The sequence below is a fragment of the Mobula hypostoma genome, chromosome 2 (assembly GCF_963921235.1).
Source record: "Mobula hypostoma chromosome 2, sMobHyp1.1, whole genome shotgun sequence".
NCBI lineage: Eukaryota > Metazoa > Chordata > Chondrichthyes > Myliobatiformes > Myliobatidae > Mobula > Mobula hypostoma.
In genome coordinates this window covers 51,670,387-51,694,632 of record NC_086098.1, presented here as the reverse complement: position 1 = coordinate 51,694,632, position 24,246 = coordinate 51,670,387, and the positions used below count along the sequence as shown (strand labels likewise).

At 44.2% G+C, this 24,246-nt stretch overlaps 1 long non-coding RNA gene across 1 annotated transcript in view; it reads left to right on the top strand.

The window, feature by feature from the left end:
- The window catches only part of LOC134339999 (uncharacterized), a 77,042-nt gene extending 72,612 nt beyond the window's left edge, over positions 1 to 4,430 (top strand). Inside the window, exons 3-4 of the long non-coding RNA XR_010016475.1 lie at positions 4,096 to 4,167; positions 4,322 to 4,430. This is a non-coding gene — a long non-coding RNA (uncharacterized LOC134339999). The remainder of the gene's footprint in view (positions 1 to 4,095; positions 4,168 to 4,321) is intronic.
- Positions 4,431 to 24,246: the final 19,816 nt, after the last annotated feature.

The following is a 24,246-nucleotide window of genomic DNA, read 5'->3' as shown; positions in this document are numbered from 1 at the left end:
TCTCCCTTATCATATTACTTCACATTGTTTTTCATTCCTCTTCTTTTGAGCTCACAATTGGGATATATGACTGTTCAATATGTACATTTGGACAAGTGTTTAATTCTGTGTAAATTTCTAATAATGTACAAATTACAGGTAGTGCATATCTAATGAACTGGAGTCATCCGTTTTCTCTTTCACAAACCAAATTCACCTCTTGCAAAGTTTTTGTTAATGTTTTCAATCCCAGAGATAAAGCTACTTGATTTAATGTTGCTTCCTCTTTAGATACTGTAATCTTCGACAGGAACTTATTGCACTGTCCTTGGGATGAGTTGGAGAGAGACAGAATTAGAAACAAAGATAGAAATAAAGTAAAATCTCCACAACGCACAAAATGACTCTGATCCATAACTGGAAATCATTTGATTTTGTCTTCAAGGGATTGGTGTCTGATCTTCAGAATACAAAGTTCAGTGGGTTACAGGGAACTGCATTTTAGAAGGGGCTGGTTTACAGGTGCTTCGACAAAATAAATAATTTCCTGAGGTCTCATTGACTTGCACATCATGTTTCTTGGATCCATTATACTAGTGTTTCTTGGTCATGCACACAGGTCAGGAAATTTCAGAAATCTACCGTATTTTATTCCTTAAGTATTTTAGCATGTATATTATGATAATTCTGTTTATAGTCCTTTGTGCCTTCGAATATGCAAGTGAGTTGGCAAGGAAACTTGCAGTGATGGGAATCAACGTCTTTGTCTTATCAATAGGTTTTAGTGCAGGGTTTGTGCCAGTGTATGAGCTAATTCAACAGAGGTAAGAATTCTAACACATGTACTTGCATTTTGACTGCTGGACAGTCTTACAGAAATTCTTAAACTGGCTTGGAGATAATGACTAGTGAGATGATGACTTCATAGAATTAAACTCCTCTATCTTGGCAACTCCTGAAAATTATACTGATTTAAACTCTGTTCTGCTGGAACATCTGATAGTTCAAATCTTGCAAACATTTCCTTGTGTTCTTTCCCAATAATCCGCCTTGTTTCTGAAGAGAGATGGCTGACATTTGCTGACATTTGTACCCACTCTTCTTCAAGACCCTCACCTGCTTTAGAAAGACCACTATCACTCCAACTCCATGTTTGCCATTAGCTGGGGGGGGCGGTCTGTGGACCCCCGTTTGGGAACCCCTGGTTTAAGGATGATATCAGTGGGAAATTGGTATTATATTGAATTGTGAGTAAAAGCTGAACTAATTAAGAAGCACTAGGAGACATCTATCAATGGAGTCTAGTTGGAGGACATAAAATGTCTCTATACCAAACTTCAGATAGTAAGTTCCTTTGTTAAAATGAATAAATCATGTTTTATGCTTAAGAATTAGATATGATCAATCGAATTTCATTAACTCTGACATTAAGATGTTTCTTTCTCTTACATGGTTGTAAACTTGTTTGTTACCATCAGAAGATCATCACAGTACAGGCTGAAAAATCTATAGTAGAGTATTAAGTCTTTTCCCATTAACAAAATTAATATTACAAAGGCATTCCATTTTTTGGCAAATGGTTATTGATAAATGGTAACCATTTATCATTTTATTTTAGTCATTTCCCCATAACCATTTGATTAGAATGTCTATAGCTTCACAGTTGTGTATTGTAAAACAATCCCCTTATAACAAAGTCTAACTCTGGAAATAACCTGCAAAAAAATTACTACAATGAAGAGCTAGAAGCAACAAAAAACTTCTCTGAGAAATGTTTCCACAAAGTGCTAACAAATTGAAAACAAATGTATTTGTAATACTTAATTTAACATTGAGAATATAATGACAGGGTGATTTGCACAAGTGCATAAACATCGCTAAAAATGGAAGAAACTTTAAAATTCTGCCTATATTTAGATATTTTAAATTCGTCTAACACTGAGGAACACCCAGCAGAATTGTTTACAGAATTTAGAAGTACCATAGTGTTCCAAATGACAATTGACTGTGCAACATTTAGTTTCATTCTGCAAATATTTTAAAATGAGAGAACTGTTTGATGGTTATATTTATTTTATACATAATGCAGCATGAGGGAAAATCTAAGGATAAAAAAATTACATTCTGTTTAATCTTGTAAAATGCGAGATATGTAGATTGGATTGCAACAACTGTCTTTCAATTATCCTTTGCTCAGAAAAGTTACATTCATATTTTGCCAGTCACAATTTCTTAAAGCCATTATACAATCAATGAAGTGCTTTTGAACTATATTCACGCTTGGAAGCAAGGCAGTCAATTGTACACAGCAAGGTTCCACAGCTTGCAATGAAAGAAATGATCAGATGCTCAGAGATTTCAAAATCAAGTTTATTGTCATTGTCAAATGCACAAATACATGTTTGCACAAGTGCAATGAGAAACTTACTTGCAGCAAAATCACAGGCACGTAGCATCATATAAGCAGCATTCACAAGAAAATCAAAAAATATAAAACATACACAATTTTCTCAAGAAAAGAACAGAATTGGAATAAAATAAGTCTATTTTAGTACAACGTGATCGGCGTGGTCATGGTGTTGTTAAATTGTTGTGGTGATTAGGGATTTCAAATCAAGTCAAGTCACTTTTTATTGTAATTTTGGCCATAACTGCTGATACAGTACACAGTAAAAACGAGACAACGTTTTTCAGGACCATGGTGCTACATGAGACAATAAAAAAACTACACTGAACTACGTAAAACTACACTAGACTACAGACCTATCCAGGACTGCATAAAGTGCACAAAACAGTGCAGGGATTACAATAAATAATGAACAAGACAATAGGCACAGTAGAGGGCAGTAGGGTGGTGTCAGTCCAGGCTCTGGGTATTGAGGAGTCTGATGACTTGGGGGAAGAAACTGTTATATAGTCTGGTCGTGAGAGACCGAATGCTTTGGTGCCTTTTGCCAGATGGCAGGAGGGAGAAGAGTTTGTAATAGGCGTGCGTGGGGTCCTTCATAATGCTGTTTGCTTTGTGGATGCAGCGTGTGGTGTAAATGTCTGTAATAGCGGGAAGAGAGACCCCGATGATCTTCTCAGCTGACCTCACTATCTGCTGCAGGGTCTTGCAATCCGAGATGGTGCAATTTCCGAACCAGGCAGTGATGCAGCTGCTCAGGATGCTCTCAATACAACCTCTGCAGAATGTGGTGAGGATGGGGGGGGTGGGAGATGGACTTTTCTCAGCCTTCGCAGAAAGTAGAGACGCTGCTGGGCTTTCTTTGCTATGGAGCTGGTGTTGAGAGACCTAGTGAGATTCTCCGCCAGGTGAACACCAAGAAATTTGATGCTCCTTACAATGTTTGCAGAGAAGAATTACATTTCTTGAACCTGGTGGTGAGGGACTTGGGGCTTTTGTACCTACTGCCTGATGATAGGTGTGAAAAGATGGCAAGGCCATACTGCACAGCATACAGGTACAGTAAATGTTGTTCAGAACACTGAACTCCAATTTCCTTCCCCCAATAAAAGCTATGCTTTTCTTATACATTCAACTAAAGGGTCTCTATTTAACATCTAATCCAAAAGGCAGAATTAAGTCACAAGGATAAGTTGTGTGCTTATGTCTCTGAATGGGTTTTGAATCCATAAATTCTGACATACAGGCAAAAGTACTAATAAAATTGTGCTGTGTGCATTTTTTGCGGTTGGTGGTTGATATGATGTATGATTTGAAACAGAAAATTCCTGAACAACTGGATGCTTTCATGTTCACTTTTATTTAGTTACCAGCTGATATATCTGGCTTTGTTTGAATCATTGAGTATAATTATGGTATTTGTATTATTTCCATCAACTGGATTTTATAACACTCCTTGTAAATGAAATAAAATCTAACTTAAACATCTAATTATTCCATAAATAATATAATTAGATGTTAAAATTATGTAGTTTAACTCAAGTTACCAATTATTCTGAAAATAAAAATGTCCACGAAAATTACATTTAATACAGTTTTCTTTAAGTGGCTGTAAATTTACTTGATGTCAATTTTGAAGTGCTTCAGGATACACTATATTTCTTGTTCTTGCATCTGATGTAAAAATACATAATTATTTTTATCTCCAGCTCTGGAACAACAAACATGTAGCTGACCACAGGAAGAGTTCTGGATTCAGGGATTAATACCAACAACATCAGGTGATTGTCTTTGCACCTTGTTAATACTCATAGCAAAATTAAGATGTGTGGGACATTTAAGTTGATTAAACTGAGAAGTTCAAATTCCAAAGAAAATTTATTATTGAAATATATATCTGTCCTGCATGCAAGCTTGAGATTTATTTCCTTGCAGGCATTTACAGGAACATAAAGAAATACAATAGAATTTTACACAAGAAAACTATACATAATTAGAGACTGACAAACACCAATGTGGAAAATAAGACAATCGTGCAAATAAGGTAGGTAAATAGATAGATATACTTTATTAATCCTGAGGGAAATTTGGTTTCGTTACAGCCACACCAACCAAGAATAGAGCGTAAATATAGCAATACAAAACCCCCCAAAAATCAAACAACAAAATGCAAACTATGCCAGATGGAAAATAAGTCCAGGACCAGTCTATTGGCTCAGGGTGTCTGACCCTCCACAGGAGGAGCTGCACGTTCGATGGCCACAGGCGGGAACGACCTCCCATGCTGCCCAGTGTTGTATCACAGTGGAATGTGGCCGAAGTCCAACAGTAAAAAGTTCAATATCCAGTCTGCAAACACGTTCTTTGATCCTAATATGCCCTGGATTGCACCATCCTTTGTTAACCAGATCAGTAAGCACCCAACTCCTTTACGCTTACCGCTCTCAGTGCATTTCCAGTCAGCCGGAATGGTATTACCCACCGAACTCCTCTTCTCCAAAAGTCTCTGTTGTCTCGACCCAGTCCTCTTTCCTTGGCTTTGTGATCCACCTCTGCATCCTCTGTGTGTTTTCCTCTGGATTTCAGCAGGAGTGTCCGCCGCTCTGTTTGCTAACCGGCCGGTATTTGCTGTTCCGTGGAATACACAATTTGACCTTGCTTCTGTCCCACGTGTCGGGATGTAACCATTTCCAGCGCTAAAGAAAACCCAAACAAAACTCTCTCTACCAGCATGTTAGAGAGGGTGCAGCTTTGACGTGTTACCGTGAGAGAAAAAAATACAAAAAATAACATAAATTAAAAAGTAAGAAGAAGAAGGTGAGAATAGTTCGGAACGGCTGTACCAGGCTGCATGCACGACGGGCACATGCACACATACATAAAGAAAGTAAATAATACTCAGTTGTAGTGTCTTTTAAAATAAATTTATAGGTTATGGAGTCAGTTCAGTGATCAGATGAATGAAGCTATCCACACTGGCTCAGGCGCCTGGTGGTTGTAGGGTAATAACTGTTCCTGAACCTGGTGGTTGTAGGTTAATAACTGTTCCTGAACCTGGTGATCTGCAACCTATAGCTCCACATGCCACCAGGTTAATAAAATGTAAAAGTAGATAAGATGTAATAATTGGTATCTGGTGGATGAAAATGTTTTCTTTAACAGCACTACCAGCCATTATAGACTCAATTACTCATGGTAGTAATTTTTGAACTAATAATCTTGTACTAATCTTGTACCATCGCATAGCATCAGTGGATCCAAGATCCTGAACAGTATGAGGTTACTTTTCGTTCATGATTATGTGGTAGCACACCAGGTGGTGATAGAGAGTTTTAAAAATTCAACAGGAAGATTATAGCCTCATCACTGTCTGTCACACTGTCAATAGATTTATACTGTATAGGCCGTCTGGGAAGCTTCAAAAGAAGGTCTTTATTCATTGCCTGAGCTGCATTATTTTCTATGCTAAAATTGCTCTTTCATCCAACTACTGGTAATTCAAATGATGAAGTGACATTTGGGAAAACAGCTTGCATCAGATCATGAAGTAATGAAAAAATCTGGCCTAAGCCTTCCCTCTAAATCACTCCTGCTGAGTCTTCAGATCTAATTTCCTCATTTCATAACCTGACTGAATTTGGAGCAAACTCTCTGGCAGATATATGACCCGTCAAAGGTGCTTGCATATTGGTTTCCAAGTGTAATTGCTTAACATTTTCCAAAATAGATGATGTTTTCATACTGGCTTTTAATGCATCTGCTTTAGTAACTTGTAGAATTATTGGTAGCATCTTTGCAAACATCTCCAGCTACTAAAGTAGTCAAAATCAAAGTGAACATAATTTTATTATCGAAGTATGTATACTATATATGCAATATACTACCTAGATGCTCATTTTCTTGCAGGCATTTACAGGAAAAAAGAATTACAATAGAATTTTACAAAAAAAAACTAAATGTAAAGAAAACTGACAAACACCAATGCGCGAAAGAAGACAAACTGTGCATATAAAAATAATTCTGAGAGAATTTAGAATTAAAAATAATTCTAAAGAATCCTTGAAAATAGGTTGTACAATCATTTCAGAGTAGTGGTGAATAAAGTTATCCACACCAGTTCAGGAGCCTGATGGTTATAGGGTATTAACTTTTTTTGAACCTGGTGATGTGGGACCAAAGGCACCTGTACCTCCTCCCTGATGGTAGTAGCAAGAGGACAGCATGGACTGAATGGTGTGTTTGTGGTGGTGGGGGGGGGTGTTGTCCTTGATGATGATGAATGCTTCTTTTTTGTGGCATTGTTCTTTGCAGATGTTCTTAATGGTGGTGAGGGCTTTGCCTGTGATAGACTGTGCTGTACCCATCACTTTCATGTAGACCTTTCCATTCTTGGGCATTTGTGTTTTCATACCAGGCTGTGATGCAAGTAGTTACGACACTCTCCACTGTGCATCTATAGAAGTTTGTCAAAACTTTAAGTGACATGCTGAATCTACACAGACTTCTAAGGAAGTAGAAGTGCTGTTGTGCCTTCTTTGTGATGTAACTCTTCCTGTTAATTTATTATGGTGACTAAGGATTTGCACAGAGTGATCTGATGTTTCAAAGTCTGCTTTGTGAGACTTTGTACACCCATCTCAGAAAATTTATTTTTCGGTCATTAGAATCATTGCTTCTGCAATTCCCCAATCGATGTCACATGTTGGAGCTTCTGCATTTCTCAAATATAAAGGAAGTGTAAAAGCTGAATTTGCACTTCTTCCCTGTCAAAAGAGTTGAAGCAATGCCTGACGGTAACTCCTATTAGGGCTAAGATTAACCATTTTAGGATGGCACTGGTGTAGCTCTGCGACTACTTGTTCATGGGAAATAAAACAAAGAAAACAACTAAATACTTTATTAATCACATATCTACAAGTAAGCAATCACAGCAAACCATAGCCTGTAACCTCCCTGTTGGAGTTGAGCATTTGTACGACCTGGCATTTTTGCGGTGTGAAAGGGAATCTTGAAGACCCAGGACGGTTGTGGCAAAGTGTTTATGGGCTGAATTGGAGGTGGCGGGGTTCAGGCTGAGAAGAGGGGAATAAGCCAATGTTTGGCTATTGCTGGAGTGGACCTGGAGGCGACTCGATGCGGCAGAGACAGAGTCACGGCGGAGCCCGGGCTCGAAAGCGAGGCAACACCTGAGGTTTGATTGATTTAAGTGCTGAGCCAAATTGGAAAGGTAGGATACGGACTGAATCATGGCCCATGAGCATAGCAAAGCGTCAGGGCCTGAGTCCAAGAGCAAGCATTGACCAGGGGTTTGGATGATTTAAGCACCAGGCAAGATTGTAAAGGTCAGGGCGTGAGGCCGAAGGCAAAGGATGGGTCAGTCTGCTCGCTGCTCTGGGAATTTTACTCATCTTTGCACTGAACTGAAGCAGAGGCCTGCAGCTAATGGGCTTCTGTGGATTCACTTTTGTGAACTTCAGTTCTGAATGCTATTTGCTTACTTTTATTGTTTGCATGATTTGTTTTTTTTCTCTCTCTGCACATTGGGTGTTCGACGGTCTACTTTTGTTTTAATGGCCATTGGGTTTCATTGTTTTATGGCTTCCTGTAAGGAGACAAATCTCAAGATTGTATAATGTATACTGTACATACTTTGATAATAAACTTTGAACTTTGATCTAGGTGTGTAGTGCACATGCATATACTAAATGTAACATATGCAAATTTTATGCTTCTAGGTTGTTTTCTTACTGTTCTATTTCATTAGAATGTGATAGGCGCAGTTTTTGTTTGCCTCATAGGTAAGAAATTTGGAAAATTGGTAAAAATGTTTTATCAAGAAGTTCCCTGGACAGTAAATTAGTGTGCATTTCAGTTCAAATCTAGACCCATTTACATTAAAATTGAATTGCCGTGGTCTGTCTGTGAACTGTGGAGAAAACAATTGTAATAGGTCATACAGTTAAGGTTCATTTTCTCAACAACACTGAGTGGTCTGCAGGAAAATGTGTGCCACAGTCCAAGCCACTATTTGTGGACAAATGCAGACTGCATTTGTATTCTATGTATTTCCATCTCCAGTCTCTGAACATATGCATTAGTTCAAATGGAAAGAGAATAGGACATAAGGGTGTCAAATATTATAGGCAGAAGGCAGGAGAATGGAATTGAAAGAGAGAATGGTAGGTGAGACTAGAACTAGGGGACATAGCCGCAACATTCAGGGGATTAAATTTAGGATGAAGATGAGGAGGAACTGCTTTTCCCAGAGATTGGTGAATCTGTGGAAATCTCTGCCCAATGAAGCAGTGGAGGCTACCTCAGTAGATATATTTAAGACAAGGTTGGATAGATTTTTGCATAGTAGGAGAATTAAGGGTTATGGGGAAAAGGCAAGTAGGTGGAGATGATACCAGAGCCACAACATCGCCTTTATTTCCTGCAGAGCATGAAGAAAGCTCACCTCTGCCCCGGGTACTGACGGACTTTTACCGCTGTACCATTAAGAGCATACTCACCAACTGCATCTCAGTGTGGTATGGCAATTGTCTTGTATCGGACTGCAAAGCACTCCAGCGTGTGGTGAAAACTGCCCAGCGGATTATCAGCACCCAATTGCCCACCATTGAGAACATCTACCATAAGCGCTGCCTGGGCAGGGCGAAAAGCATTATCAGGGATGCATCTCACCCTAACCATGGACTTTTTACTCTCGTTCCATCCGGTAGGTGCAACAGGAGCCTCTGCTCCTGCACCAGCAGGCACAGGAAGAGCTTCTTCCCTGAGGCTGTGACCCTGCTGAACCTCACATCACAGCGCTGAGCAGTATTGCACCCGTATTGTACTGTCTCAGTACTTCTATATTTGTGTGCTGTAGCACTTTTTTTTATTCGCAGTTATTTTGTAAATAACACTATCCTTTGCATTTCTGGTCAGATGCTAAATGCATCACATTGGCTTTGTATCTGTGCTCGGCACAATGACAATAAAGTTGAATCTAATCTAATCTAATCAGCCTTGATCTTATGAAATGGCAGAGCAGGCTCCACGGGCCAGATGGCCTACTCCTGCTCCTATTTCTTATGTTCTTACGTAAATCAACCATGATCAATTGTTGGAGCAGACTCAATGGGCCAAATGGCACAATTCTGCCCCCATGTCTTATGGTCATATGAACCTAAATTTAACATCAAATAAAATGAAGGTCAAGGAGATTCTATAAGAGGTTGCCCTTTCTTATACACTTTGTACCTCCTCCAGAGCCTCAATATCCTTAAAGAAATGTGATGTGAATTATTAATTGTTTGAATATATGGTGCACTATGTTTCTTAGACAGTGATTTTATCAATATAATCCAAAACTACACTGGCCTTTTTTTCCCAGACCACTTCCTATGTACTTTTATTATTCTCTCTGGAACCCCTCGTCAGTTACTACACATTATATTGAATTTTCCTTGTACTAGACCACAGGTTCCTTAAGGTCATTATAGACAGGGAGTGGTAATGGGGACAAACTCCCAATGATGTTTGACTCAAGTAGCCTCTGACAATCAAGTCCAGCTCCTTGTCTTCACACATGACTTAGCTACTAAACCTCGCAGAACCGTTCCTACTTACAGGAGAAGGGGCAAAGGTGGGTTACTGACACCTTAAAACCAATTGCTTCAAGCAGATAGGCTCCTCAGCTGCGGTTGGCAGCTCATCTAGGAATAGGAAAAGCCTGATCTCAAATCTGCACTTCATTGTGGCTATACCCAACCATGAGGAAGGCTTTGGGAGTAAACCCTGAAGAAAATTCCAAGCTGGAGTCCCAAAGGCAGTCCTGCATTGAGTTCAAAGCTGACTGACAACTCCTGCAATGCTGCTGGTGCCAAACTGTATCGGTCCCAGCTGTTCCTTTGGATTTATCAGCTAAATGGAGAGAGGAAGCCTGCTACTTGGGCAACAGCTCGATCTTGATATCATACTGCCCTGGCCTTATATTACGGAGGCAGCTGGGATGCAACGTCCATAGCTGACCACAAACAACAGAGGGCCTCACACCACATGAAAGTGCATTCTTTATTTCGGATGCATGTCCTCTATAACTTAGACAGCATCAGCATATAGCCTTGAATGACTCATTTTGGTTTTTTTCCCACAGCAACAAAAAAGACAATGAACGGTTCCATTTTAATTTGCATATTCAGTGATTCCAATCATTGCAGTGGAGAGGATGGTACGAAGAAGCAAATGACTAATTTTTAATTCTTCAAATCAAAGCCTTACAGTCTGCAAAAAAAAAGATGTAATGGTATTTCAGTTTTGTGAATAACTAGCAATGAAGGTAGTGCTTTTCAGAGCAGATATTGTTAAGGGTCAAAATCATGGAGCGTCTCATCAGGGTAAATGAGGAGAAGCCATTTCAGTTGTCTAAGTATTGCTAAGTGGGGAATTCAAATTACAGAAACGTTTAAGGGACTTCTTGGGAACGTGAGAGAAAAAATATTTGCAGAAATCAAATCTGCTCTGGGGTCCTCTGCCTGAAAGAATAAATTGCTGTTTCTATTATAATATTCAAGGGGAATTGGATAAATACTTGACAAGGGAAATACAACATGGTTATGGAAGAAGAGCAATTAAGTAGGACTAATTGGCTCGTTCTTCCAAATAGCTGCTGGAGGCGATGTGGACTATTTTCCTACTGTTCTCCTTGAGCTTTGATGTACTTGATTTCTCAAATAGTATTCGAGCAGTTTGTTCATGCAATAGTTATATTTTCTGTACTGGGAATGCCAATATTCTTCGGAAGATAACTGGTTTCTGAGAAAATCTGAAATGCTAAAGGAAACATGATGTTATCAAAGAAAAATGAGAAATAAATTAAATTCATAGTCATTCACTTTAGAATCCTTGCGTGTCTGTAAATGTACCAATGTGCTGCAATCTTTTCCCCCTGATGTGAGCAAAGCAAATTTCAAATGTTCCAGGTATCAAAATAAGAATCACTGACATACGTTGTGAAATTTGTTGCCTTGTAGCAGGAGTACTGTGCAAGACATAAAAGTTACTACAACTTACAATAACTAAATAATTACTGCAAGGCAATTCTCATTGGTTCACAGATGGCTCAAAAGTCTGATGGCAGAGGTGCAGGAGCTGTTCCTAAATTTTGAGTCTGGGTCTTCAGGATCTTATTGTTACAAGGGAGCATTTGGGAGCAGACCAAAGTGCAGGACACAAACAGGGAGGTAGCATTAACAGAAGTGTGTTTAGTAATAGTTGCTGGGGGCGAGGTTAGAATGCTTACACGGACAGGATGCGGGATAACAAATAGGAGGAGCTTCGACACGGAGCTTGGACTTGGAGCCTGAAATTGGACTCGGACTCGGACTCGGACTCACAGAATACTCAACTCGGAGTAGCGGCCAACGGCCGAACCTACTCAGCTGTAAACGAGACGACCAAAGCAAACAACAATAGACAATCCATATCTTGACACGCAGTAGCTCATGAAGCGGCAAACGGCCAGAAATCACTCAGCTGGACACAAAGAGTCAGAATTCCTAACTTGGAGTAGCAGCAAACGGCTGAACCTACTCAGCTGGAAATGAGACAACTAACCCAAACAATGACTAACAATACGAATCTTGACACGGAGTAGCTCATGAAGCAGCAAACGGCCGGCAATCACTTAGCTGGACACGAAGAGACAGAATTTCCAACTCGGAGTAGCAGCAAATGGCCTTCCTACTCAGCTGGAAACGAGATGACAAAAACCAAACAATGACAGTCCACTTAAATCTTGGCTCGGAGTGACGGCAATTAGCCAGCAAATCTCAGCCGGACATGAAAACGACAGAATTCGCATCTTGACTCTAATGCGACAAAACGGCCGGCAGCTCAGCTGGACACGAAAACGACTGAATTCACTAAGCAGCCACAGGCACCGAAGCAACTTAGAGTCCACGATTCTTGGCGGCTCCAGGACGAGCATAGCCATACTGGCTACGGTGACAAACCAGCAGTGAGTAGATGTAAGCTGGAGTTTTACGCTGCCGGTTCAGATGAGGATCAGTTGTCCTAATCATGGAGCCCAGTGGAACACGGGGAAAAGGAAATTAACCGAAATGAGGAGTCAACAGACCAGACCGTGACACTTACAGCTCCTTCCGCATAGTAGTAAAGAGAAGAGGGCATGTCCTGCATGGTGAGGACCCTTATTGACGGATGCCACATTCTTGAGGCACCGCCTTTTGACATTGTCTTTGATGGAGGGGTGGGCTGTGCTACTCTGAGTCTACAGCCGCCTGCAGTCTCTTCCGATCGTACATATTACAACCTCCAGACCAGGCACTGATGCAACCACTCAGAGTACTCTCCACTGTACATCGCAGAGAATTTCAGGAATCTTTGTTTGAATGCTTATTAAATTATTGGCTATGCCTAGTTTTAAGATATCTGAAGGGGTAACTGCTCAAAACCCAAGGTTTAGACAAAGCGACGGGCACTTTTGATCAATATCACCCTGATCTATGTAGAAACATCTACCTATCTAAATTTTGTTTCCTAAAATCCAAATTCAAACAAATTAACAGTTTTGGAAGCCAGTTCCTCTTACTAGTCCAATTAAGTCCAGAACCTACTTGAGTTGCATCGAACTGCTGGAATTCCCATTGGCTGCAGCATGGAAGATTCTCCTCACTGCATCCTCAAAAACCTGATTATTGGATGGACTCCGTGTACCGTTACGGTTTTGAGATTGCCTCAAAGGGAAGTGAAATATTTATAACAAATTATGTTAGAGTCCTTACACCATGTTCAGTGGCTTCAAATCAAACCGAACGAAAATATCTATGGCATTTACTTATTTGTGGAACTGATGTCAAAACAGAAACAGGTGGACGAACAGAGGCAGTCCTGACCGTAGTATTAAGGATATACCTTCCTCATAACATTTTTTTTTCCCAACCACATCTCTGGGTGGCTTGTATCTTTCACCCAGTAATCCAGGTTAACATAGACTTTTTCAGTATTGACCAGAAGATGCCCTCCTCCAACATCAGAAACTAAGTTCCCAAGTCACTGCTTTACAACATCAGGGCGTTTGCATTTCTCAGCTGTGATGAGTATTGTGTAATCCACCCTGAAATATAGAAAATTAGTTGCACAATGTTGGTAGCCAAACCACAAGATCATTATACAACCATTTTCATTTGTTTTGTTTGGCGTGGAGAGATGTAACATGACTTACAGAGATCTTCAAGCGTGCATCACAAGAAACATTTATCACAAATTCCAGGTAGTTAGCTTTGCTACTATAAATGGATATGTGGAATAACTCTGTCCACACTCACAGTCTTTCTTGCTTTAGTTCTGATTTGGGGTGGGTTGAGATCATGTCCACTATAATTACGCATTGCTGGGTTGGTATTTACACACTGTATAATCTAGTGGAAGATACGGTTCCTCTATATTGAAAGCAGAAAGAGTGTTGCATCATTTAATTATGCAGGTAAAAAAATCCAGTTTTGGAAAAACTATTGTTTGATATTCTGTCCTTCTTGTAAGTCTAAAAAAAAGTATTAAAATAGTGCAGCAAGTAGACAATGTGGAGTGTGAATTTTCCCACTGAGACTGTGTGCGATTTTCTCCAGGTGCTCAGGTTTTCTCCCACATCCCGAAAAAAAGGTGAGGTTGATATGTTAATTGGCCATTGTATGTTGTGCTTCATGTGCAGTTGAGTGATAGAACCTGGGAGGCTGCGGATGGAAGTACGTGGAGAATAAAATGGGCTCTTGATGTTTGGCTCAAACTCAGTGAGTTGAAAGATCTGTTTCCATGCTGTGTGCTTGAATAATTGAGGAGAGGCAAAAAAGTTAGAAATGCTCCTCAAAACGGTCTGATGAAGCTGTAGAAGAGAAAGGCAGGGGCAGGAAGAGGGTGGAGGGGCAGAGAAAGAGTGGAGGAGCAGAGAGAGAGGACAGAGCGAGAGAAGTTGGAGGGGGCAGGAGAGTGTGTGTGTATAGAGGGAGAGGCAGAAAAGGATAGGAAAATAGAGGATAGAAGGAGAGAGAGAAGGGGCAGGAGGAGAGGGAAAGGGAGGTGAAGGGAGAGAGGGGAGAGAGAGAGAGAAGGGAGAGACGGAGGGAGGGGAAGAGGTACACTGAGAGGGTGGGGGAGGATGCAGGTGAAAAGTGGAATCTCAAGGAACAACACCTCATTCTCCATCTGGGGATGTTGCAGCTTTCCATACCGAGTTACAGAATTCTTCAATTTTACATAACATCCTTTTTCATCCTGTCTAAGACATATCTTTATTGCTTTTTCTTTCTGTACATATGCTGGCCTGCTGGGCATGTCCTAGTAGACCAGAAATACATTAGCAATTGTTTAACAGTCACAGTGGCTTAATCTGATCCCACCTATTACATGATTTACCCAATGGGAGACATCCCTTTGTTTCATCCATCACCCTCCCCTACATTCAAAACTCAGGCCCGATGAAGAGTCCCTCATCCGAAATGTAAACTATTTCTCTTTCTCCTTTCACAGATGCTGCTTGAACTGTTGAGTTTTTCTAGGATTTTCTATTTTTTGTTTTTACATTTGATGCCTAATTTTTTTTTTATCACCCTTGGGTAAATCTGGCCTGCTGGGTTCATCCTACGACCTTTGCTATTTACAATACAGAACAAAGACCCATAATTCTAATGTGCTGGTAATTGTTATCATTAAGCCATTTTGACTCAACACATCTTACACATGCAGGGTTTCACCCCGAAGCATTGATAATTCCTTTCCTCCCACAGATGCTCCTTGATCTGCTGAACTTTTCCAGCAGATATTTTGTTGCTCCATATTCCAGTACCTATAGTGTCTTGTGTTACCAAAAACACTTCCTTTCTTCTTCATCTGTTTCCCCAACCTCCTCTCCTTTTGAAAAGCAACTTGTTTCTCTCTCCTTCTCATTTCTGATAAAGGGACAAAGACCCAAAGCACTGACTCTTTCCACAGAATTACCTGCTGAATTTTCCCAGCACTTTCTGAAAAGATGAAGAGTCTTGATTCGAAACATAGACTGTCCATTTTCCTTCACAAATGCTACCTTGCCCACTGAGTTTCTCCAGCATCTTGTTTTCCAGCTCCCAGCATCTGAGGTATCTTGTGCCTCTGCTTTTAAACAAGATGTCAAGTCTTTGGGGTTTAAGAGTGAAGATGGAGCATGGGGATGGGAGCAGGAAAGAGGATAATGGTAATGGAGGCTCTGTTTTGGGGAAAGCGGAAGATGGAAACAGGGAGCTGTTGGGGGATTGGGTATGAGTAAGGGAATAAAGAGGAAGAATGACTAATACTAGGAGTATCAAAACAGTTTTATAATTCATCATCTCATGTTCAGACTGTTAATTGCCCAATGAACACAAAACATTCAAATTTCTTTACGTTGCATAAATTACAAAATTTACCTTTCAGCATTTTGCAGTAACTGAAGTTTCACCAAATTTATGTATAGATAATTTACTTGACATTTCATCTTGCACATAGAACAATATGAGGTTGTGCAAGATTTAAGAGAAGTTTATATTATTGTTACAAACCTGTATGAAGCAATAATGAAGTAAAACTGTAATACCAACAACACTCTACAAAGCCTAACTGCAGAAGGTACAGTCTGTACCCTAGATATTGAAGCACCTTCAATAACTCCAAAAGACTGAAGTTGGGTAAAATACTGACAGGCTTTTATTCGCTGTACAATACGACCTCCATGGTGAGTGTCTGCCCCGGACTGAGGGGGAGGGGCAAGGCAGTATCACCTGTATTCAGGAATCTGTGGGAGGAGCCACAGGGGCAGTCTGCAGAGAGGCGTGTCCAGACAGTTAACCCAGTTACAACATATACATATGGTTTATCACATTTACCCCTCCTATTTTTTAAAAAGAGTCCCACGGGGTGAAGTGTCTGACAATATTTAAAGCAAGTATATTTACAGGTCAAGTGTATCAGGCGGTCGAGTCAGTCGCTGTGATCTACGTAGCACCGGTGGTGATTGCATCGGCGACGGCGGTTGTGCTGGCTCCGGCCTGACTTCAGGTGCCAGCACGTTAGGCGTTGGTAATCCCTCGTGCGTGTGCGTCGCGCCCGGTATGGGAGTGTCGTGTGGTGTCTGTGTAGGGTTTGGAGTGCGCAGTGTCTCGTGGGTACATACATTGGTGGGTACGGGGTCAATAGTCACCACGGAGTTTTCAGGGTAGGGGCCCAGTGCCCCTGCGGGTGCCAGGTCGCGGATGGAGACCGTGTCCTCCCGCCCATCAGGTAAAACCACATAGCCATACTGGGGGTTCGCATGAAGTAAGTGAACCCTCTCGACCATCGGGGAGTATTTATTGCTCCTCGCATGTTTCCAGAGCAGCACTGGCCCCGGGGATGTCAGCCAAGTTGGTAGGGTGGTCCCAGTGGTCGACCTTCTGGCAAAAGAAAAGAGCCGCTCATGAGGGGTGGTATTGGTGGCCGTGCATAACAAGGAGCGGATGGAGTGGAGTGCCTTGAGAAGGACCTCCTGCCAGTGGGAGACCAGCAGTCCCTTTGACCTGAGGGCTAAGAGTGTGGCTGTCCACACTGTGCCATTCTCCTTCTCCACCTGTCCATTCCCCTGGGGATTATAGCTCGTGGTCCTACTAGTTGCAATTCCCCTAGCCAGTAGATATTGGCGCAGCTCGTCACTCATAAACGAGGACCCTCTGTCACTGGATATAGCATGGGTATCCGAACAGAGTGAAGAGCCTGCGCAGGGCTTTTATAACTGAAGTGGTAGTGGTGTCGGGGCAGGGGATGGCAAAGGGGAACCGCGAGTACTCATCGATAACGTTAAGAAAGTACACATTGCAGTCGGTGGAGGGAAGGGGGCCCTTAAAGTCAACACTCAGTCGCTCAAAGGGGCGGGTGGCCTTGATTAGTTGTGCCCTTTTGGGTCGGTAGAAGTGTGGTTTGCACTCTGTGCAGACTTGGCTGTCCCTGGTCATCGTCCTGATCTCCTCAAAGGAGTAAGGCAGGTTCCGGGCTTTCACCAAGTGGAAAAGCCGGGTGATCCCCGGGTGGCAAAGATCTACATGTAGGGCGTATAGCCGGTCGATCTGCGCGCTGGCACACGTTCCCCGGGATAGGGCATCGGAGGGCTCGTTGAGCTTCCCAGGCCTGTACATGATGACATAGTTGAAGGTGGAGAGTTCAATTCTCCACCTCAGAATTTTATTGTTTTTGATTTTGCCCCGCTGTTGGTTACTAAACATGAATGCGACTGAGCGCTGGTCAGTTAGCAGGGTGAACCTTTTGCCAGCGAGGTAGTACCTCCAGTGCCTAAGAGCTTCCACTATGGCCCGGACCTCTTTCTCCACTGCGGAGTGCCGAATTTCAGGGCCTTGAAGAGTACGGGAGAAGAACGCCACTGGTCTTCCTGCCTGGTTGAGGGTAGCAGCCAGTGCAAAGTCAGAGGCGTCACTCTCCACTTGGAAGGAAATGGACTCATCCACCACATGCATTGCTGCTTTGGCAATGTCCCCTTTTATGCGGCTGTAGGCCGCGCGGGGCTTGGCTGAGAGGGGGAATGTGGTGAACTTGACCAGGGGGCAGGCCTTGTCTGCGTAGTTTGAGACCCATTGGGTGTAATATGAAAAGAAGCCCAGGCACCTTTTGAGGGCTCTGAGGGTGTTGGCAAGAGGGAGTTCCAACAGGGGCGCCTACGGTTGGGGTCAGGGTCAATGTCTCCATTCTCCACGACACACCCAAGGATAGCAAGTCGGGTGGTTCCGAATACACACTTGTCCTTGTTATAGGTGAGGTTGAAAGCTTTGGCCGCTTGGAGAAATTTTTGGAGGTTGTTGTGATCCTGCTGGTCGTGACCGCAGATGGTGATGTTATCCAGATATAGGAACGTGGCCTTCAGTTGGCACTGGTCCACCATCCGGTCCATCGCCCTCTGAAAGACAGATACACCATTCGTGACACCGAAGGGGACGCGCAGGAAGTAATAAAGCCTGCCATCCGCCCCGAAGGCGTTGTAAGGGCGGTCCTCTCGGCGGATAGGGAGCTGATGGTAAGTGGATTTTAGGTCTATGGTCGAGTACACCTTGTACTGTGCTATCTGATTGACCATATCCGCGATGCAGGGTAGAGGGTACGCGTCGAGCTGCGTGAACCTATTGATGGTCTGGCTATAGTCCACAACTGTCCTATTCTTCTCCCCGTTCCGAACAATGACCACCTGCGCCCTCCAAGGACTTGTGCTTGCCTCAATGACCCCCTCCCTGAGCAGCCGCTGCACCTCCGACTTAATGAAAGCTCTGTCCCCCGCGCTGTACCTCCTGCTTTTAGTTACAGTCGGGGGTCAGGTAGGTGAACAGTGGTGGGGGAGGGATCTTGAGGGTGGAGAGGCCGCAAGTGGCGTCGGTAGTGCGGCAGTTGGCATGGTGTTGGGTAGGATGCTCGGGTCGGTGTGTGTGTGTGGTCAGTAGCGGGGTACGTGACATATCTCTACAAAACTGGGGATTTACAACAGTAATTGGTGGGAGGGGCCCATCATACTCCATTGTCATGCTTTTCAGGTGGCTCTGGAAGTCGAGCCCCAGTAGCACAGGGGCACACAGTTGAGGCAAGACTAGTAATGTAAAGTCTCGATATTCTGTGCCCTGCACCACTAGCGTCGCTACACAGCGCCCCCCGGATGTCTGTTGTATGCGACCCGGAGGCCATGGTGACCCTCTGACTTACCGGCCGTAGCATGAGTCCACAATGCTGCACTGTGTCCGGGTGGATAAAACTCTCCGTGCTGCCTGTGTCAAACAGGCAGCTTGTCCTGCGCCCCTCCACCAGGATGTCCATCATCGACCTTGCGACCAGGCGGGGAGCGCTTCAGTCGAGGGTAGCGAGGGTTGAATCGCTGTCTTGGTCCAGCGTGGTGGGGTGCCCCGTGAGCACCCGTTGGTTGTAGGCGGTGGGAGGTGGCGCCGACCATGTTGGCCGCCCCCATGTCTCGCACGTGGTGGCGGTGTGCAGGGAAGATGGTGGCAGGCAAGATGGCGACCCCCATGCCCCCATGTCTCGCATGTAGTGGCAGCGTGCAGGGATGATGGTGACCCCCATGTCTCGCACGTGGCGCTGCTCGATCTGGCTCACCGTTGGGATTTACAGAGCTTGGTGAAGTGCCCCTCTTTCCACAGCTGGAGCAGGTAGCTTCTCGGGCCAGGCAGCGTTTCCGGGGGTGCTTCTCGAGTCCGCAGAAGTAGCAATTCGTGGACTCGCGACTGGCAGCAGCTGAGGTCGATTTGCCGGCAGGTTGCAGGGTCTGCGGCGTCCTTGAGGTCATCCGGGGATCACATACCTGGAGAGCCTCAGAGTTGTGCAGAGCGGCCTCCAGTGTGTTGGCCAGCTCAATCGCCGAACGTAAGGTAAGATCAGCTTTTTCCAACAGCCGTTGGCGCACATACACTGACTTGGTCCCTGTGATGAAGGCTTCTCTCATTAGAAGCTCTGCATGCTATCCTGCCGTCAGTTCCTGGCAGCCGCAGACCTGCACAAGCGTCTGTAGTGCCTGGACAAACTCAGCACTTGATTCCCTGGGCCGCTGGTGCCGTGTTGCTAAATGATGTCACGCGTAGACACTGTTTATCGGCCGCAGGTATAGTCCTTTGAGTGCGCTCATTGTGCCATCGTAGCTCGGCTGGTCTCTGATAATCGAGTAGACCCATGGATTGACCCTGGAGAGTAGAATGCTGCGCTTCGCTCTGGAGTCAGTCACTGCAATCGCCTCTAGGTATGATTCGAAGCAAGCCAGCCAGAGTTCAAAAGTGTTTCCAGCTTCAGGTGTTCGCGGGACGAGCTCTAACTTGTCGGGTCTCAGTGCACGTTCCATGCTTTAAAATTACTGCGAATAAAATTGATGCACCTTCAATAACTCCAAAAGACTGAAGTGGGGTAAATACTGAAAGGCTTTTGTTCGCAGTAAAATATGACGCAGTAAAGTATGCTGATTGTCTGCCCCTGGACTGAGGAGGAGGAGCAAGGCGGAATCACCTTTATACAGGGGTCTGTGGGAGAAGCCACAGGCGTAGTCAGCAGAGGGGCATGTCCAGACAGTTAACCCAGTTACAACATATATGATTTACCACAGCTATGCACCTCCTTTTTTCTCTTAACCGGTGACTCAATATCTCTTTAAAAACCACAGTTCCCTACACTTGTTATTTTTAACCTTTTGTTCTGGCAGGCACATACAAGCTTTCTACTCTCAAATTTTGCTTTTGGAGATCTCCCACTTTCCAAGTTCACCTTTTCCAGAAACAGCATGTCCCAGTCCACACCTGCCAGATCATTTCTGATACCATCAAAATTGGCCTATCTCCAATTTAGAATCTTAACCACCGGGCCAGACCGATCCTTTTGCATAATTACTTTGAATCTAATGGCATTATGTACACTGGATGCAAAGTGTTCCCGTGCACAAACTTCTGTCACCTTCCCCATCTCATTCCCTGATAGTAGTCTCTCATTGGGATTTCTACGATGAAGAAAATTTTGCTGAATACATTTGACAAACTCTATCCCACCTTGGGATTCCCAGTATGTGGAAAGTTAAAATCATCGACTATAAGAGCTTTATGTTCGTTGCACAGTCTGCCAAACTTCACTCATTAGGTCACACACTAATGTAATTCCTGCTTGAAGCAGAATCCATTTTGCTTAGTTATTCTTCCAAAATACACATACATCTTTAATTTACTAGCTATTGCATAGAGATCAGTTATAGACCATATCTGGCTACATAACTACGGACTCACTCTAAGTGCCCACCTCATTAGTAGTGATCAAAGCCAGAAGAATCAGGATGTGGAGTTCATTTACAGTATTGATCAACATCTGATATACATTTTAAAAGGCTGCCAATCTCACGTATTTGGGAGTAAACTGCAGTTTGTGGTATTGAAACAGCAATAAAAATTTGAGTCAAACAGCAAGTGCTTGAGGAGGAAGGCAAATGCATTAATTACCGAGGACAAGGTCCCTGCGCAGTGCAGATCTTCACAGTCAAGGCGTCCATCCTGAACTGGTGGTCGGAACATGAAGCACCTTCAATAACTCCAAAAGACTGAAGTTAGGTAAAATACCGAAAGGCTCTTATTCGCTGTACAATACGACCTCCATGGTGAGTGTCTGCCCCTGGACTGAAGAGGCAAGGTGAAACACCTTTAGATGGGAAACTCTGGGAGGAGCCACAGGGGCAGTCAACAGAGGGGCGTGTCCAGACAGTTAACCCAGTTACAACATATATATGGTTTACCACATTCACCCCTTTTTTTAAAAAGAGTCCCGCGGGGTGAAGTGACTGACAATATTTAAAACAGGTATATTTACAGGTCAAGTGTATCAGGCAGTCGAGTCCGTCGCTGTGATCTACGTAGCACCGGTGGTGATTGCATCGGCGACGGCGGTTGTGCTGGCTCCGGCCTGACTTGAGGTGCCAGCACGTTAGGCGTTGGTAATCCCTCGTGCGTGTACGTCGCGCCCGGTATGGGAGTGTCGTGTGGTGTCTGTGTAGGGTTTGGAGTGCGCGGTGTCTCGTAGGTACATACATCGGTGGGTACGGGGTCAATAGTCACCACAGAGTGTTCAGGGTAGGGGCCCGGTGCTCCTGCGGGCACCAGGTCGCGGATGGAGACCGTGTCCTCCCGCCCATCAGGTAAAACCACATAGCCATACTGGAGGTTCGCATGAAGTAAGTGAACCCTCTTGACCATCAGGGAGGATTTATTGCTCCTCGCATGTTTCTGGAGCAGCACTGGCCCTGGGGGCGTCAGCCAAGTGGGTAGGGTGGTCCCAGTGGTCGACTTTCTGGGAAATAACAAGAGCCGCTTATGATGGGTGGCTTTGGTGGCTGTACATAACAGGGAGCAGATGGAGTGGAGTGCCTCGGGAAGGACCTCCTGCCAGCGGGAGACTGGCTGACCTGAGGGCTAAGAGTGTGGCTTTCCACACTGTGCCCTTCCCCTTCTCCACCTGTCCATTCCCCCGGGGTTTATAGCTCGTGGTCCTACTAGTTGCAATTCCCCTAGCCAGCAGATATTGGCGCAGCTCGTCACTCATAAACGAGGACCCTCTGTCACTGTGGATATAGCATGGGTATCCAAATAGAGTGAAGAGCTTGCGCAGGGCTTTTATAATTGACGTGGTAGTGGTATTGGGGCAGGAGATGGCGAAGGGGAACCATGAGTACTCGTTGATAACGTTAAGAAAGTACACATTGCGGTCGGTGGAGGGAAGGGGGCCCTTAAAGTCAACACTCAGTTGCTCAAAGGGGCGGGTGGCCTTGATGAGTGGTGCCTTTTCGGGTCGGTAGAAGTGCAGTTTGCACTCTGCGCAGACTTGGCAGTCCCTGGTCATCGTCCTGATCTCCTCAAAGGAGTAAGGCAGGTTCCGGGCTTTCACAAAGTGGAAAAGCCGGGTGACCCCCGGGTGGCAAAGATCTACATGTAGGGCATATAACCAGTCGATCTGTGAGCTGGTGCACGTTCCCCGGGATAGGGCATCGCAGGGCTCGTCGAGCTTCCCAGGCCTGTACATGATGTCATAGTTGAAGGTGGAGAGTTCGATTCTCCACCTCAGAATTTTATCATTTTTGATTTTGCCCCGCTGTTGGTTACTAAACATGAATGTGACTGAGTGCTGATCAGTTAGCAGGGTGAACCTTTTGCCAGTGAGATAGTGCCTAATAGCTTCCACTATGGCCTGGGCCTCTTTCTCTACCGCGGAGTGCCGAAGTTCAGGACCTTGAAGGGTACGGGAGAAGAACGCCACTGGTCTTCCCGCCTGGTTGAGGGTAGCAGCTAGTGCAAAGTCAGAGGCGTCACTCTCTACTTGGAAGAGGATGGACTCATCCACCGCATGCATTGCTGCTTTGGCAATGTTCCTTTTTATGCGGCTGAAGGCTGCACGGGTCTCAGCTGAGAGGGGGATTGTGGTGGACTTGACCGGGGGCGGGCCTTGTCTGCGTAGTTAGAGACCCATTGGGCGTAATATGAAATGAAGCCCAGGCACCTTTTGAGGGCTCTGAGGGTGTTGGCAAGAGGGAGTTCCAACAGGGGACGCATACGGTCAGGGTCAGGGCCAATGACTCCATTCTCCACAACACACCTAAGGACAGCAAGTCGGGTGGGCCCGAATACACACTTGTCCTTGTTATAGGTGAGGTTGAGAACTTTGGCCGCTTGGAGAAATTTTCTGGAAACGCTTCAGCGAATAGACCCGTAGACTGACCCTGGAGAGCAGAACTCTGCACTTCACTACAGGGTCGGTTGCTTTAATCTCCTCTAGGTATGCTTCAAAGCAGGCCAGCCAGAGTTCGAAAGCGTTTCCAGCTTCAGGCGTTTGCGGATCGGGGTCTAATTTGTCAGGTCTTAGTGTGTGTTCCATGCTTTAAAATGTACAGCGAATAAAACTGAAGCACCTTCAATAACTCCAAAAGACTGAGGTTAGGTAAAATACCGAAAGGCTTTTATTTGCTGTACAATACGACCTCCATGGTGAGTGTCTGCCCCCAGACCGAGGGGGAGGGGCAAGGCAAAACACCTTTACACCCCTGTGGTTCCTCTGCGGGAGGAACCACAGGGGCAGTCAGCAGAGGGGCGTGTCCAGACAGTTAACCCAGTTACAACATATATATGGTTTACCACAGAACATTTCCAGACTCTCTTCAGCGTCAACCGCACGGTCCAGGACTCAGCAATTCATCGCATCCCACAACAGCCAGAGCAAACAGAAATGGACAATATTCCAACCCTAGAAGATACTGTCAAGACCATAGAGCAGCTGAAAAGTGGCAAGGCAGCGGG